The sequence below is a fragment of the Marmota flaviventris genome, chromosome 1 (genome assembly GCF_047511675.1).
Source record: "Marmota flaviventris isolate mMarFla1 chromosome 1, mMarFla1.hap1, whole genome shotgun sequence".
NCBI lineage: Eukaryota > Metazoa > Chordata > Mammalia > Rodentia > Sciuridae > Marmota > Marmota flaviventris.
In genome coordinates this window covers 32,310,653-32,326,234 of record NC_092498.1, presented here as the reverse complement: position 1 = coordinate 32,326,234, position 15,582 = coordinate 32,310,653, and the positions used below count along the sequence as shown (strand labels likewise).

At 33.5% G+C, this 15,582-nt stretch overlaps 1 protein-coding gene across 2 annotated transcripts in view; it reads left to right on the top strand.

Moving 5' to 3' along the window:
• The window catches only part of Sgce (sarcoglycan epsilon), a 70,094-nt gene that overhangs the window by 35,869 nt on the left and 18,643 nt on the right, over window positions 1-15,582 (top strand). The gene's annotated exons all lie outside the window — the stretch shown is intronic.

Genomic DNA, 15,582 nt, shown 5'->3' with positions numbered 1-15,582 from the left:
CTGTGAAATCTAATTGTAGATCAGATCAGCATAATAAATTATAGCACCAAGTCTTTTGTACCTTCTTTAGAGAAGCTGATTATTTAGGGCCATGAATTTCAAAGGAAATTGATGCCCCAGTTATCTGCTGTAGAAGGATGCACTGACTGCTGTAACTTTATTCTAGGAAACTATTTCTTCGCCTTTAACATTCTTTCCACCATGTGTTGGTGACTGATAGCTGGAGTGGATTTGAAACCATTCCTGTGACACGAGAGCCTAAAGCCTGGCCTTGTCACTCACAGACTGGGTGACATCAGGCAAACGCTGAAGTCCTCTGGGCCTCAATTTCTTCTTCTGTTCCTTGGGGAAACACTTTCTTGCAGGGTTGTTATAGTGATTAAACTAGACAAAGCATTTAAAAGGGATTTGTCAATTTTCAAGCAGTAGGAATACAAAGTATGACCTGTAGCCTTGGAGGAGTCAATGACACTGCTGCCTTGGTAAATTGAAAGCATCAGTGTCAATATCGAGCCAAACCTTCCATCTTTAATTTCTAATCTGTATGTTGATACAGAATTGCTTTTCCCCCCAATCCTCTATAAGTACAGTATGTGGAATAAATCACATTTTGCACAACATGTTCTCTTTCTAACTTCTTCATCCATAATCCTGGTCACACTTTCATACAGGTGATATCTGAAATTAACTAGGATACCTGGATTAGTAAGAATTAGATTTCAGGGCAGCTTTGAAGAGAACTTTGTTGGAAATAACAGAAAAGATCACAAATACAAATAAATGAAGTTTGAGGGAGTAGGCAGAAGGGGGATGGAGAAAAGCAGTGATCTGTGAAGTCCAACTTAATTTCAGAATTAAGTTTATCTTCTATGGGATAGCAATGGATTTTGAAGTCACTCAAGCACATGTAAGAAGTGCTTTGAGGAAAATAGTTGGCTTATCTCTTGTCTCTGTGCTGGTTGACTTTCTATATGAAAATATAACTCTAAAGCTCGAATTTTCACTGTAGAGTTAAAATACGAACCTGTTTCCTACTGAATAATTAAAAAAGTAGAACCAGGGAACCAGATGAGCAGGGAAATCCTTCTGAAAAAATTCTTCCAATATGGAGCTTTTTCAGTAGTTTTCTTATTGTGTCCCTTGATGATTGTTAAAACAACCACCATGCCAGGCGAGGTGGCACACAACTGTAACCCCAGATACTGGGGAGGCTGAGGCAAGAGAATTGAAAGTTGGAGGCCAGCCTTGGTAACTTAGTGAGACCCAGTCTCAAAATAAAAAAAGGAAAAAAAAAAAAAGAAAAGGGATGTAGCTCAGTGGTTAAGCACCCCTGGGTCCAATTCTCAGCACTGTACTGAGAAAATGGTGGAGAAAACAGTAGGAAAACCAAGTACTAGTAAAGTCTTTCATAGTTACATTTTCTCTTGGGCTCACTCCTTCTCTAGTCAGTCATACAGACACCACTTTTAGAATCTAAACTAAACTAAATTCAACTAAGCAATCTCTAAACCAAACTGACCTAAAGTGGTGCTTCCCAACCATGTCCAGCTTGAGAATCACCAGTAAAACATGATTAAAAATACAGATAGGTTGCTAGCCTCTGATACAACTTAGAGATTCTTATTTTTTGAGCTTAGGGCTGGGCCTGAGCATGTGACTCTAAATTAAGAACAGAATTTTCGTCCTCCAAGTACTTGTTGAGAATTCAATCATTAGCTGACTGACCCCCAACACCTGCTAGAGGGTGGCATATGCTGTCAGCTATTTGAGAGAGTCAGTCCTGTGGCATTTATTTAGACTCTTGTCTCAGATCCCTTCCAAACTTGAAATGCTTTCCATGAGTTTTAATTTAATGTTAAGCCTTAACCTTTACAAAGTATTCATATGAGAAGTCTTTAAAAATAGCATTTCTATAAATTGTACCCAATGCCAACTCTATTACTTCAGTGTTCCTATACAAGCCCCAATGAAATAGGATCCTACTTGAAGTGTAATTCCAAAAGAAAAGTTTATCCCTGGGAATGATTTTGCATGTTTTCTTTAGTTGGCATCTAAGGTCATAGTTACAAAAACAATTTTTTTAAGCTCTATTGCCTTAAATTTAGAAATACATTCTGTGCTTAACTCATTGTTGGTGCCTTCCTTCCTTTTTAGTGATGTATATTGTGGTTTTACTTCACTTAATATACCTTTAGCCTTTGTATTTTCTTATGAAAATATCATAGACTATAGATCCTTTTTTTTAAAAAAATGAAATACTATAAAAACTAAGAGTGAGGATCAGAGATAGCCAAGAAATTGATTCCCTTGCTTTTCTAAAATTATTTAAAAATGTATCTATATGCTTCAGAAGTATTAACCAAGCACCTAATAAATGTGTTCTGCTTAATACTTAGAGTATGTCATGGCAGCCACAATCTACTAACTGCATATTTTTCCTTATTTGGTATACATAATCAAATAAACAGCAGATGACTGTGTGTAGCTCTTAGTAGTAGACTCTATCCAAGGGGTCTAACACTATATACAAGTAGTAGGATTTACTTGGATACATTAAGTGTCCTTCTATAGCCTAATGGGTCATTAAATATCAATCATTAAGAACCCATTCTGCAGCATCCCATCTCCTCACCCTTCTTGATGTGTATTTTTTCATCTTTATAGAACTCATTGACAGCTTTCAAACTTCTAAATCAAATAGAAAACAATTATAAAGATTTATTTCAAAGTGAGTAAGCTTCTGCAAAGGAAGGTTGAGCCCTCTGAAAAGATTCATTTTCACTTGCCAGATTCATAACCCCAGTGCAACTGTGCTGTCTCTGGGCATGTTCTTGGTGCTGCTTTTGCTCCTGACACCAAGCCAGAGACTGAGGACTTGTGGATGTATTTAGCCTGGGATAAAGCTGGTGGAAAGAAGAGCAGGTTCATATTTCATTCTAGGCATGTCATAGCTGCCAACCACTGGTGAATGATGTGGTGTAAATGGTGACTATGAAGGGAATGATTGGGTGTGAGGATTAAAGAATATACTCACTTTTCATAAGAGATTGTCAAAGCTACCACTATTTCCTCTAGTTACCAAAGCATGTAGATCTAGCCTCAATCAGCAACAGATAATCCTACTTTGTTTTCTAGACCATCTCAAAAAAAAAAAAATACTCTAAGTAATCATCTGATTTTTGCCTTATGTCAGAGTCCTCAGTGAAAAGTTGTGCTTGAGGAAAAGGATGTAAGTCAATAGCTGTCACATATTGGTCTAATGGAAAGTCATATCCTGAGCCAGTCTGTAGAATTCTGAAATTATCCTCATGCTTGATAATTTATAGGATTACTTATTATCCTTAAATAATGTCCCTCCTATATTTTTGGTGCAAATATCCTTTATTTTTTGGAAAAGTGGTAACATGAAATAGGAATGTTTGAAGATGCCTTTAAAGTAGAAACCCATTTAAGTCCATTTTTATAGCAAAAATAAATTAGATCTATGCAACTCTATGTTTAATATCTATTCTAAGTTCTGCCATTTTTCCCCATAATTTAAAATTAAGTATTTTCTTTTTTTAAGTGGGAGAATATTGTGTTAGTCCGTGGGGCACAGTGACTTTAAAAAATACAACTTATGCTCACAAGCTTATAGGGACTAGGTAAGTAATCAGATAATTGAAGTCAGTGTTGTGAGGTGTTCACAGAAAGGGCTCCTTTCTCATTCTTGTCTGTGGCTGGAAAGGTTCACAGAGGAAGTGAAGCATGATCTGAGTTGGAATATGAGTACCAATTAGCCTGTGGAGAATATGAGGAAGGGGAACTCTGAGGAGAGTGTAATGGAATTGAAAACATACTTAGTGTAGAAGTTGGGGAAAGGGATTCAGAAGTGATTGTTATACAGAGGACAAAGACCAGAGACCATGAAGGCCTTGTAAGCTAGGAAAAGTTGTGAATTTTATCCTGAAGCATTAGGGACTGTAGCAGAAAATGGTTGATGTTTAAGTTTTTATTTTAGAAAAGATCACACTTGTGGAGTTAGGGTAAGACTGAATGAAGAAATGCTGTAATGAGATAGGTATTGGGACTTTAGGTGACCTAGTGACGTCCATGTTTTCTGCCAGGGAAACACAAATGAGAGGAATGTGAGCATTCAAGCCAATTCTTACAGAATTTAGAGCCTTTAAAACCCTTACTTCTCTAAGGAATAATCACATCCCTTTGTTCTTTGTGCAGAACAAAGAAGTGGGGTGAGGAAAAAGGCAAAAAGTCCTGTGCCGCTCAGGTGTTTCCAGGGACCTGGGACATGTATATGGACACATTCTTCCAAGTTGGTCTTGTAACTTTTTTATGCACAAAATAACAGGTAGAATGTATTCATGAGTTGGACAATTAGGGAAAAACACACAGTCACTGGATTTATTTATCTGGCTGTTGATGAAAAAAGCAGAGATTGAATTAAATTATTTGCCTTTTACTTGGTCCTTCACATTGGATGTTCAAAGGCCTTAGTAAATACATTCTACATCAAGGGAGGAAAACTGAATTGTTCAAATTGGAAGAAAAAATTCTTCATAAGAAACAATTCTATCTAGTGTACACGATTTCCTACCATTTTGAAGCACCCTGTTTTGTTAATATTCATTGAGGGCCTTGCACTTGCTAATATAACCCCATCTAAGCCAATAACACACATTTGAAATATTGAAAACACATATGTGCTAAGGTCAAAAAGTTAAAGATCATCCTCATTTCACTGCATAAAAATTTTAAATTTCTTCATATCAAAAACTTAGCTAAAAGGCAAACAGATTTTGAAAAATGTAATTTTAGCATGTATAGTGTAGAGTTGTTCTTATTACATAAGGCCTCATACAATTTATGTATTTATTTTAAAAAGACAACATGTTCAAACTTACTCATTCTACAAAGGAAATAATAAATTTACTTTTTTTTTTAACTTGTAAGGCAAATTCAACACCTACTGCTCTTGAACATAATATTTGTGTTCTTTTTTGTGTTTTTAACTCGTAAAATGCTATTCATTCATTCATTCAGCAAAGGGCTCCCTTAGGACAATGGCAAAGACTGGGTTTAAGGAGAAAGGTTACAGTGCTGTTGCTTTATTCCCTGTGTGAGGTTATGGTGACTAGAACCAGAGTTGTAGCAGGGAAATGGAATAAAGTGGACACATGTGCCTGAGAGTTATTTCAGGGTACATGTCAGAGACTGATGATGGATTGAAATGCAGAGAGAAGGAGAAGAGTCAAAGATGATGGTGCTTGAGTTCATGACTTGAGCATCTGGGAATGCCAATCACAGAGGGAGAAGGAGACAGAAGGGGGAACAGGTGGAGGTGGGGTGGGGTGATGATGAGCTCAGTTCGGAACATATTAAGTTAGAGAAGTTTATGGATCATCCAACTGCAGATGAAAGTAATTTGGCAGTACATGTCAACTGTCATAAAAATGTTTCCACATCTAGGCATCTCTTTTAAGATAGTAACATTAAAGAATATGCAGAGAGAGTCTTTACAATATTATTTATAACATCAAAAAATTGGAAGCAACTACATGTCCAACTCTGAAATAATTGCTGAATAAATCATGTGCACTTAAAAAATTATATTGCCATAAAGCTATAATTATGAAGACTACAATATGGAAAATGCTTATGATGCATTAAGCAAAAAAGCAGATACAAAATTATATTTTAGAAATGATTGCAATTATGTTAAAATATAAGCATTTGAAAAATATTCTGCAAGGTACATTGGAAAATGAAAATAGTTAGCTTGGTAATATAAATGAGTTTTGTTTTTATATCCTAAGTTTTCTGTAATATTATTATATTGCTTTTATAATTTAAGAGAAAAAAAACATTGCACAGCACCAAAAACTCTTATGCCCATTTATGTTGTCTTTAAATAAATTAATTAAAAATCTTATTATAAATGCAAATTACTGTCATGTTCAAGCAAGAGGGCTGTTAACAGTTGCAAGAAACATCCATTTGTCTCTGTTTACAAACATATTTCACAATTAACAAAGAAAAAATATGGTGTTGGCCAAGCAGGTAATAAGATAGAAATTGGCTTTATGTGAAGCTTAAAAGTATTAACTTGTTTAAATGGAATGTGTTTATATTCAGTGATCATCTAAAAACTTTTCCACTAGTTTCTCGCCTCAGTTTTTTTTCTGCATTTTAAATTTGATCATTAATTTCAGTCCTTTGTTTAATATTTGTTTCCCAAAGGTGCCATAGTTTTAAAAAATGTTCTTTTAAATAAAATTTAAGTCCTAATATAAATTTGACATAAAGAGCAAATGAATTTTTGTTATTGTATCCTGGAACACAGTTGTCATCTCAGGGTCAGCCATGACTTCATAGTTATTTCTTACTAGCTTTTAATTTTTGTGGTACATTTTTATTTCATTTCTTTTTTAAAACAACAGCTTATTAAGATACAATTCACATATTAAGCTCTTCACCTATTTAACACATACAATTTTGTGGTTTTTAGTAAATACACACATTTTTGTAATAATTTCAGAACATTTTTGTCATCTCAAAATCCCTCATCTTCATTTGCATACTCATAAGCAGTAACTTAATGCCCCACCACCCCCACCAGCCCTTGGCTGCTACAAATTTACTTGTTGTTTTATAAACTTGTATATTTTGGACATCCCAGATGAATGGAATCATGCATTATATATGGTCCTTGTAACTGGCTTTTTCTCATTTACTGTTGTTTTCAAGTTTAATTTATGTTGTAGATCAGGATTTTATTTCTCTTTATTGCTGAATTTATTCTCTTGTATGGCTATTCTATGTTTTGTTTATCCATTTAAAAATTGGTGAACTATTGGATTGTTTACACTTTTTGACCATCATTAATAATATTGCTTTGAACATTTATGTGCAAGTTTTTGCATAGACATTATTTTCATTTCTTTTAGGTATATCCTTAGGAATAGAATTGCTGGGTGATACAGTAACTTGTATTTCGCCTTTGGAGGAATGGCCAGACTGTTTTTCCAAAGCAGTTATACAATTTTACATTCTCAACAGCAGAGTAGGAGGATTCCAATTCCTTCACATCCTCACCAGTGCTGGCTTTTATCACTTTGTTGTTGTTATTGTTGTTTGTTTCTTTGTTTTTGTACTTTCAACACTGCTGATTGAACCCAGGGAAACTATGTTACTTAAATACATTCACAATCCTTTTTATTTTTGTTTTGAGACAGGGTCTCATTATAGCTCTCCTAGTGGGAATGAAGTGGTAGGTATCTCATTGTGTTTCAATTTCTACCTTACTAATAGCCAGTGTTGAGCATCTTTCCATATGTCTTCTTTAGAGATGTGTCTGTTCAGATTCTTTGCCACTTTAATAGGATTATTTGTCTCTTTTAAGTTATGAGAATCCTTTATGTATTCTAGATACAGGTCTCTTATCAGATAAATGATGATTTGCAAGTATTTTCTCCCATTCTGTGAGTTGTATTTACTTTCTTGATATTTTTTGAAACATAAAATATTTTAATTTTGATAAAGTTTACTTATATATATATATTTTTTTCAGTTATTTCTGGAGTTTTTGATGTCACATCTAAGAAACTATTGCCTGATCCAACGTCACAAAGATTTATGCCTGTTGTCTTCTCAGAATTTCATAGTTTTCACTTTTAATTTTAGTCTTTGATACCTATTTTTAAGTAGACTATTTTTAGAAGATTTCTAGGTTTACAGAAAAATTTAACAGAGATACAGAGATTTCCCATATAAAACACTGTCCTAACACATGCATAGCCTTCCCCAGTATCAACATCCTCCACCAGAATGGTCTATTTGTTGTAACTGATGAATCTTCAATTGACACATCATCATCCCAAGTGCATAGTTTACATTAGTTTTCACTTTGGGTGGTATACATTGTAGGTTTTGGACACATATAACAGCCTATATACACTTTTATAATATCATACAGAATAATTTCACTGCCCTAAAAATCATCTATGCTTCATCTCTTCATCCCTTTTTTCTCCCCTACCCCCTGACATGTGTAGGAAACATCTTTTCATATGCTTATTTGCCATCATATGTCTTAAGTGAGGGGTCTGTTAATCTTTTTAATGTTTCCATAGTTTGCTTTCTTCATAATGTCATATAGTCAGAATCATACAATATTTAGCTCTTTCAGATTAGCTTCTTTTATATATGCATTTAAGTTTCTTCCATGTCTTTTCATGGCTTGATTGCTCATTCTTTTTTAGCACTGAATAGTAGTTCATATTCTGGATATATACCACACTTTATTCACCAACTAAAGGACATCTTGGTTGCCCCTTAGGTTTTTTTTTTTTTTTTTTTTTTTTTGCCCCTTAGTTTTGACAATTATGAATAAAGTTTCAATAGACCCTGGCTGATGTCCCAAGATGGAGAAAATACAATTAATCAACAAATATTTGAAAAATGTTCAACATCTCTAGCAATTGGAGAAATGCAAATCAAAACTACTCTAAGATTTCATCTCACTCCAGGCAGAATGCAGCCATGTTTGAAAGGATGTGGGGGAAAAGTTACACTCATACATTGCTGGTGAGACTGAAAATTAGTGCAACCATTATGGAAATTAGTATGGAGATTCCTCAGAAAACTTGGAACAGAACCACCATTTGACCAAGCTATCCTATTCCTTAGTATATACCCAAAGGACTTAAAATCAGCATACTATAGTGATGCAGTCAGATGAATGTTTATAGCAGCTCAATTCGCAGTAGCTAACCTTTGGAAACAACCTAGGTGCCCTTCAGCAAATGAATAGATAAAGAAAATGTGGTATATATACACAGTGTAATATTACTCGCTCGGCCTTAAAGAAGAATGAAATTATGGCATTTGCAGGTAAATGAATGGAGCTGGAGGATATCTTGCTAAGAAAAATAAGCCAATACCAAAAAACCAAAGGCCAAATGTTTTCTCTGATATGCAGATGCTAATTCACAGTTAGGGTGTTGGGGGGATAGAGGTATTTTAGAATAGCAGAGGGGAGTGAAGGTAGGGGAGGGAACATGAGGTAGGAAGGATAGTAGAATGAATTGGACATTATTACATAGTTCCCAGACATTACAAGAATGAGAAGTTATACTCCATATATGTATGATGTCAAAATGCATTCTACTGTTATGATGTATAAATAATTAGAACAAATTTTAAAAAGTTGCTGTAGATATCTGTGTTCAGGTTTTTGTATGGACCTAAGTTTCAGCTCCTGTGGGTAAAATACTAAGGAGAGGGATAACTGGATCATAGGGAAGAGTATATTTAGTTTGGTAAGTAGCAACCAAACTATCTTCCAAAGTGGCTGTACCATATTTTATTTCCATCAGCAGTGAAAGAAAGCACCTGTTACTCTGTATCCTCACCAGCATTTGGTGTTGACAATGTTCTGGATTTGAATACATGGTTATATTTCGTTGTTATTTTAGTTTGAATTTCCCTGATGACATGTGTGGGAAGCATCTTTTCATATGCTTATTTGCCATCATATGTCTTAAGTGAGGGGTCTGTTAAGATCTTTGGTTCATTTTTTACATCAGGTTTTTCATTTATTGTTTTAGAGTTCTTTGTGTATCTTGAATAACAGGTTTTTCTGAAAACCAGTTATGTGTTTTGCAAATATTTCTCCCAGGCTGTGGCTTGTCTTCTCATTTTCTTGACATGTATTTTGCAGGGCAGAAATTTTAATTTTAATGAAGTCCATCTTATCAGTTCTTTGTTTTTCATGAATCATGCTTTGGCTGTTATATCTAAAAAATTATCACTAAACTCATGGTTATACCGATTTTTTCTGTTATCTTCTAGTAGTTTTATAGTTTTTCATTTTGTACTTAGATTTATAATCCATTTTGAATTAATATGTGTGAAGGGTATAAGGTTTGTGTCTAGTTTTATTTTTTTTCAGGTATATGTCCAGATGCTTAGAATCATTTATTTAAAAGACTTAATTTCTTCCAATATGTTTTCTTGACTCCTTTGTCAAAGATCAATTTTATGTGAGTCTGTTTCTGGGGTCTCTGTTCTGTTCCATTAACTATTCTCCTATTATTTTAATTTTATTTATTTATATTTATTTTATTATTTTTAATTTTGTGTATATATACATATGTGTATATGTATACATATACATTTTGTGCATATATATACACAAAATAATTTATATATATATATATATGTGTGTGTGTGTGTGTGTGTGTGTATGTATGTATGTGTGTATATATATATATATATATATATATCTCCTATTATTTGTTAGTACAATACCACTCTGATTATTGTAGCTTTCAGGAATTTTTGAGTTGTGGTAGTATAAGTTCTCCAACTTGTTCTTCTGTTTCAGTATCCTGTTGGACATTCTTTGTCTTTTGTCTCTCCATGTGAACTTTAGAATAAGTTTGTCTGTATCCACAAAATGATTTGCTGGGATTTTTATTGGAACTATATCGGCTCTGTAGATTAATTAGGGAAGAATGATATCTTGATAGTGGTGAGTCTTCCTATCCATGGAAGAGAACATGAGAATAAATGTCTCTCCATTTATTTAGTTCTGTGATTTCTTTTATTGGAGTTTTATAATTTTACTCATCTGTATCTTGTACACATTTTGTTTTATTTAAGTATTTACTTTTGTTGAATGCTAATGTAAGTGGAATGGTGTTTTAATTTCAAATTCCACCTATTCATCCTGATATGTAGGGAAATAATTCACTTTTGTATATTAACCTTTGTATTCTACAATCTTACAGACCTATTAGGGGTTTTTAAATCTGTTCTTTTGTATCATATCATTTATTGAACAAAGACTGTTTTATTTCTTCCTTCCAAATCTGTATACTTTTAATTTCCTTTTCTTTGTTTTAATATATACATATATTTTAGTTGTAGATGGACACAATACCTTTATTTTATTTGTTTTTTTTTCTATGTGGTGGGGGGATTGAACCCAGTGCCTCATGCATGGTAGGCAAGCCCTCTACCACTGAGCTACAACCGTAGCCCCTAATTTCCTTTTTTTATTGCATTAGTTAGGACTTCCATTATGACATTCAAAACTAGTAGTGAGACGTGACATCTTGATTTGTTCTTGATATTAATAGGAAAGATCTCAGTTTCTCACCATTTGGTGTAATGTTAGCTGTAAGGCTTTTTGTTCTTCTTCTTGTTTGTTTGTTTGTTGTAAATAATCTGTACTAAATTAAGGAAGTTCCCCCTGTATTCCTAGTTTACTGAGAGTTTTTATCATGCATGGATATTGGATTTTTTAAAATGTTTTTTCTATTAATAGGATCATGCTTAATAATAGATAATGCTTAATTAATAGATAATTCTTTTTATTTACTAATAAGATTATGTGTTTTTCCTTCTTTATTCCATTAATCTGATAAATCATATTGATCTATTTTCAATTATTGAACTAACCTTGCATAACTCCTTGGTCATTGTTTATAATTTCTTTTATACAAAATTGGACTCAATTTGCTAATATTTTGTTGAAAATTTGGTATCTATTTTCATGAGAGGTATTGGTCTTTTGTTTTCTTATAATGTCTTTGTCTGATTTTAGTATTAAAATGTAGGCCTTAAAAAATGGTGTAGAACCCTCGTCTCACATTTTCCAGACTCTAGATCTATGAGAAATAAATTTATGTTGTTTAAGCAAAAAAAAAAAAAAAATGGTGTAGAAAATATTCTTTTGACTTCAATCTTCTGGGAGATTTTAGAGAATTTGTGCAGTTTCTTCCTTAAACATGTGGAAGAATGCAATAATGAACCCCTCTAGGCCTGGTTCTTTTTTATTTGGAAGCTCATTTTTTAGCTTTATTTATTATTTATTAATTCAATTTGTTTACTTGATAAAACCTGTAAATATTGTCTATTTCTCCTTGTATGAGTTTTTTGACAGGTTGTCTCTACCAAGGAATTTTTCTATTTCATCTGAATTATCAACTTTGTGGATATAGAGTTGTTCGTGATATTCTTTGATTATTATTTTATACCCATAATATCTCTAATGATGTCTGTCCTTTATTTTTGGTATTAGAAATTCTCTCTTTCCAGTTTTCCTGGTTTATCAGTTTTATTGCCCCCCCCCAAAGAACTAGCTGTTTCAGTTTAATTAATCCCCCCCACCCCGTTTTATTTCTCTCCTTCTCTCTCTTTTTGATAGTGAAATTGAACCCAGAGGCAGTTTACCACTGAGCCACATCCCCAGCCTTTTGTATTTTGTATTTTGATATAGTGTCTCACTATATTGCTTAGGACCTTGCTAAATTGCTGAGGCTGGCCTTGAATTTGCAATACTCCTGTCTCAGCCTTCCAAGTCTCTAGGATTATGGGCGTGTGCCACTATGCCCAACTTTCTTCTATAATTTTATTGTTTCTTCTCTGTACTTTGGATTTAACCTTTTGTTCTTTTCCTAGTTCCCTAAGCTAAAAGCTTAGCTAATTGATTTTAGGTCTCTCTTTTTTCTGATATATACTTTCTATGCCGTAATTCATTGCCAAGTATTGCTTTTGCTGCATTCCACAAATTTTGATATATTTTCATTCAATTCATTTAATTCAAAATATTTAAAAATTTCTCTTAAGATTCTTCTTTGATACATGCGTATTTAGAAGTGTGTTTGCTTAATCTCCAAGTACTTTAGAATTTTCTAGTTTTTTTTTTTTTATCTTAATGTCTAATTAATTCTACCGGGATCTGAGAGCATGATATTGCATGCTATCTATACTTTTCAATTTTTTTAGGTGTGTTTATGGCCCAGAATGTTGGTGAATGTTCCATGTGACCTAGGGAAGAATGTTTGTTGCTGTTGTTATTGGATGGCATACTCTATGGATATCTAGTTAATCTAATAGATGATGTTGAGCTTAACTATGTGTGTACTGATTTTCCATCTGCTGGCTGTGTCCAGCAGTATTCTTTCTGATAGAAGAATATGGAAATCTCTATCATAGTGAATTCATCCATTTCTCCTTGCAGTTTTTATCAGTTTTTGACTCATGTATGTTGACGGTCTATTATTTAACAAAATGCATTAAGGATTGTTTTATGTTATTGGAGAATTGATGCCTTTTTTAGTAGGTAATACCCATTTTTCCCCCATGACAACTTTCCTTGCTATAGCTATTCCTACTATTGTGTTGGTTTTGTGCTTAGAATTAAACCCAGTGCATAATAAGTGCATGTTCTACTACGAAGTTATATTCCCAGCCTCATTCCCACTTTCTTTTGATTAGTGCTAGCATGCCATATCTTTCTCCACCCGTGTACTTTCATTGGTGTGTTTTTATAGTTAAAATAGATTTCTTATAGAAAACATATAATTGTATTTTGTTTTTAAAATCTCTGGCAATCTGTCTCAAATGGTGAATTTGACCATTGCTATTTAAAATAACTATTAATTAAATTACTATCTACTATATTTCTATTAGTTGCCCTTGTTCGTTTTCATATTTTTGTTTTCTACTTTTTTAATTTTAATTGGGATTTTTCTTTTTCTTTTTTGGTACTGGGGATTGAACTCAGGGCCACTCAAGCACTGAGCAACATCCCCAGCCCTATTTTTTTTTTTTTTTTTTTTTTTTGAGACAGGGTCTCAATGAGTTGCTTAGCATGAGGCTGGCTTTGAACTCACAATCCTCCAGTCTTAGCCTCCTGAGCCATTTTTTCTCCTCCTACATATTATACTTCTTTTTCTCCCTTTTTTAGTGGTTGCCTTAGAACTTGCAATATGTATGTACAACTAATCCAAGTCCACTTTCAGGTAACACTGTAAAACTTCATGATAGTACAAATATTTTGCAATAATAAAATAGTCCCTGTTCCTCCCTCACATCTCTTGTAACATAGCTTTCAACCATTTTGCTTATATATAAGCACCCATACACACTTAGCTATATATAAGTGTTATTGTTGCTATTATTATTTTGAACAAGTTATTGTCTATTGTATCAATTAAGAATAATAAAAACAAAAGTTTTCATTTTAGCTTCACTTATTCCTTCTCTGATGCCCCACTTTTCTTTATAAGCATCTGAGTTTCTGACCTATATCATTTTCTGTCGCTCTAACCAACTTCTTTTAACATTTCTTACAAGGCCGGTCCACTTTATTCATTAGAGTTCTTTGCATATTAGTAGTAGTTGTTCTGATTTCATATTGATGACTTCAGCATTCCTGATATCTTCGAGAGTGTGTTTCTGATGCTTATTCAGTCCCATCAAGCTATGCATTTAGTAAATTTTGTAATTTTTTTCTTGATAACTGGACTAATGTTGGGTAAATAGAAATAAATTACGGCCTTTAGTTATGAGATGTGGTGGCAGGGAACCATTCTATAGTCATGGATTATTTCTTTGTCTTTTAATGAGCTTATGTCTCTGAACTGTGACTATCACCCGTGCCTCTCATGTGAACTACACTTTATGTTGGACACAATGGCTGAAGTAGCCTGGAATTGGGCATTTACCTTTCTCTTTGTGGAAGGATAGAGCTGGTCATAGTTGGTTATTTCCCTTCCCCAGTCAGTTAGGCTCTAATATATCCCTAGCAGGTTAGTCTCTGGTAAGTTTCTCTTAAAGACAAGTCTTGTTAAGAAGAACAGAATGATTTTATGTATTTTAATACATAATACATTTTTTCTCTCCTCCTGCTGAAAGCAAAAGCAGACTGTGAATATTAGTATAAGAACCTGGTAGAGCTCCTGGAGATAAAACTCACATAGGTGTGTGTACGTGTCGCTGAGGGAGAGGGGCTTCCAATAACTGGATTCCTCTGGAGTTTTAACTGTCAGACTTTTCTACAATGAGCCTCTATCAATTATAGTTCAGGTTTTCCTACCCCAGCACTGGTTCTCCAGAGGTTTTAACTTGCAAGATTCTTCTACAGTAAAGTGTGATTCTCTGTATTTGCCTATTGGTCTCTCCAAATTTAGGGGCAGCCATTTGCCTTGTGAACTCTCTTCTCCTACAGATCTAAAAATAATTGTTTATTTCTCAATTTGTTCAGTTTTTAAAAACTTGTTGTTAGTATGGTGTAGTACCTTCCAAGCTTTTTATTTACTGGATCAGAAACCAGAGGTCTTCTTTGATCTATTTTGATTTATTTTTGTATATGTGGTGTGAGATAGGGAATCAAACTTCATTCTTTTGTACATGAATATGTAGTTTTTCTAGCACCATTAGTTGTAAAAAATTTTTCCCCATTGAATTGTTTTGGTATCTGTGATGATAATTGGTTTACTAAATACTAGAGTTTATTTCTAGACTCTGAATTCTAGTCCATTGATCATGTCTGTCTCTATGTCAGTGCCATACTGTCTTGATTATTGTAGCTTTGTGTAAATTTTAAAATTATCAATTATGAGTCCTCTAAATTTATTTTTCTTAGTCACATTTTTTTTTTTTTTTGCCTACTCTGGGTTTCTTGAAATTTTCATGTGAATTTTAGGGTAAGTTTGTAAATTTCTGCAAAAAGGATAGCTGCAATTTTAATAGTTTTATTTCATTTTATAATTAGCTATAAACATTAAGAAA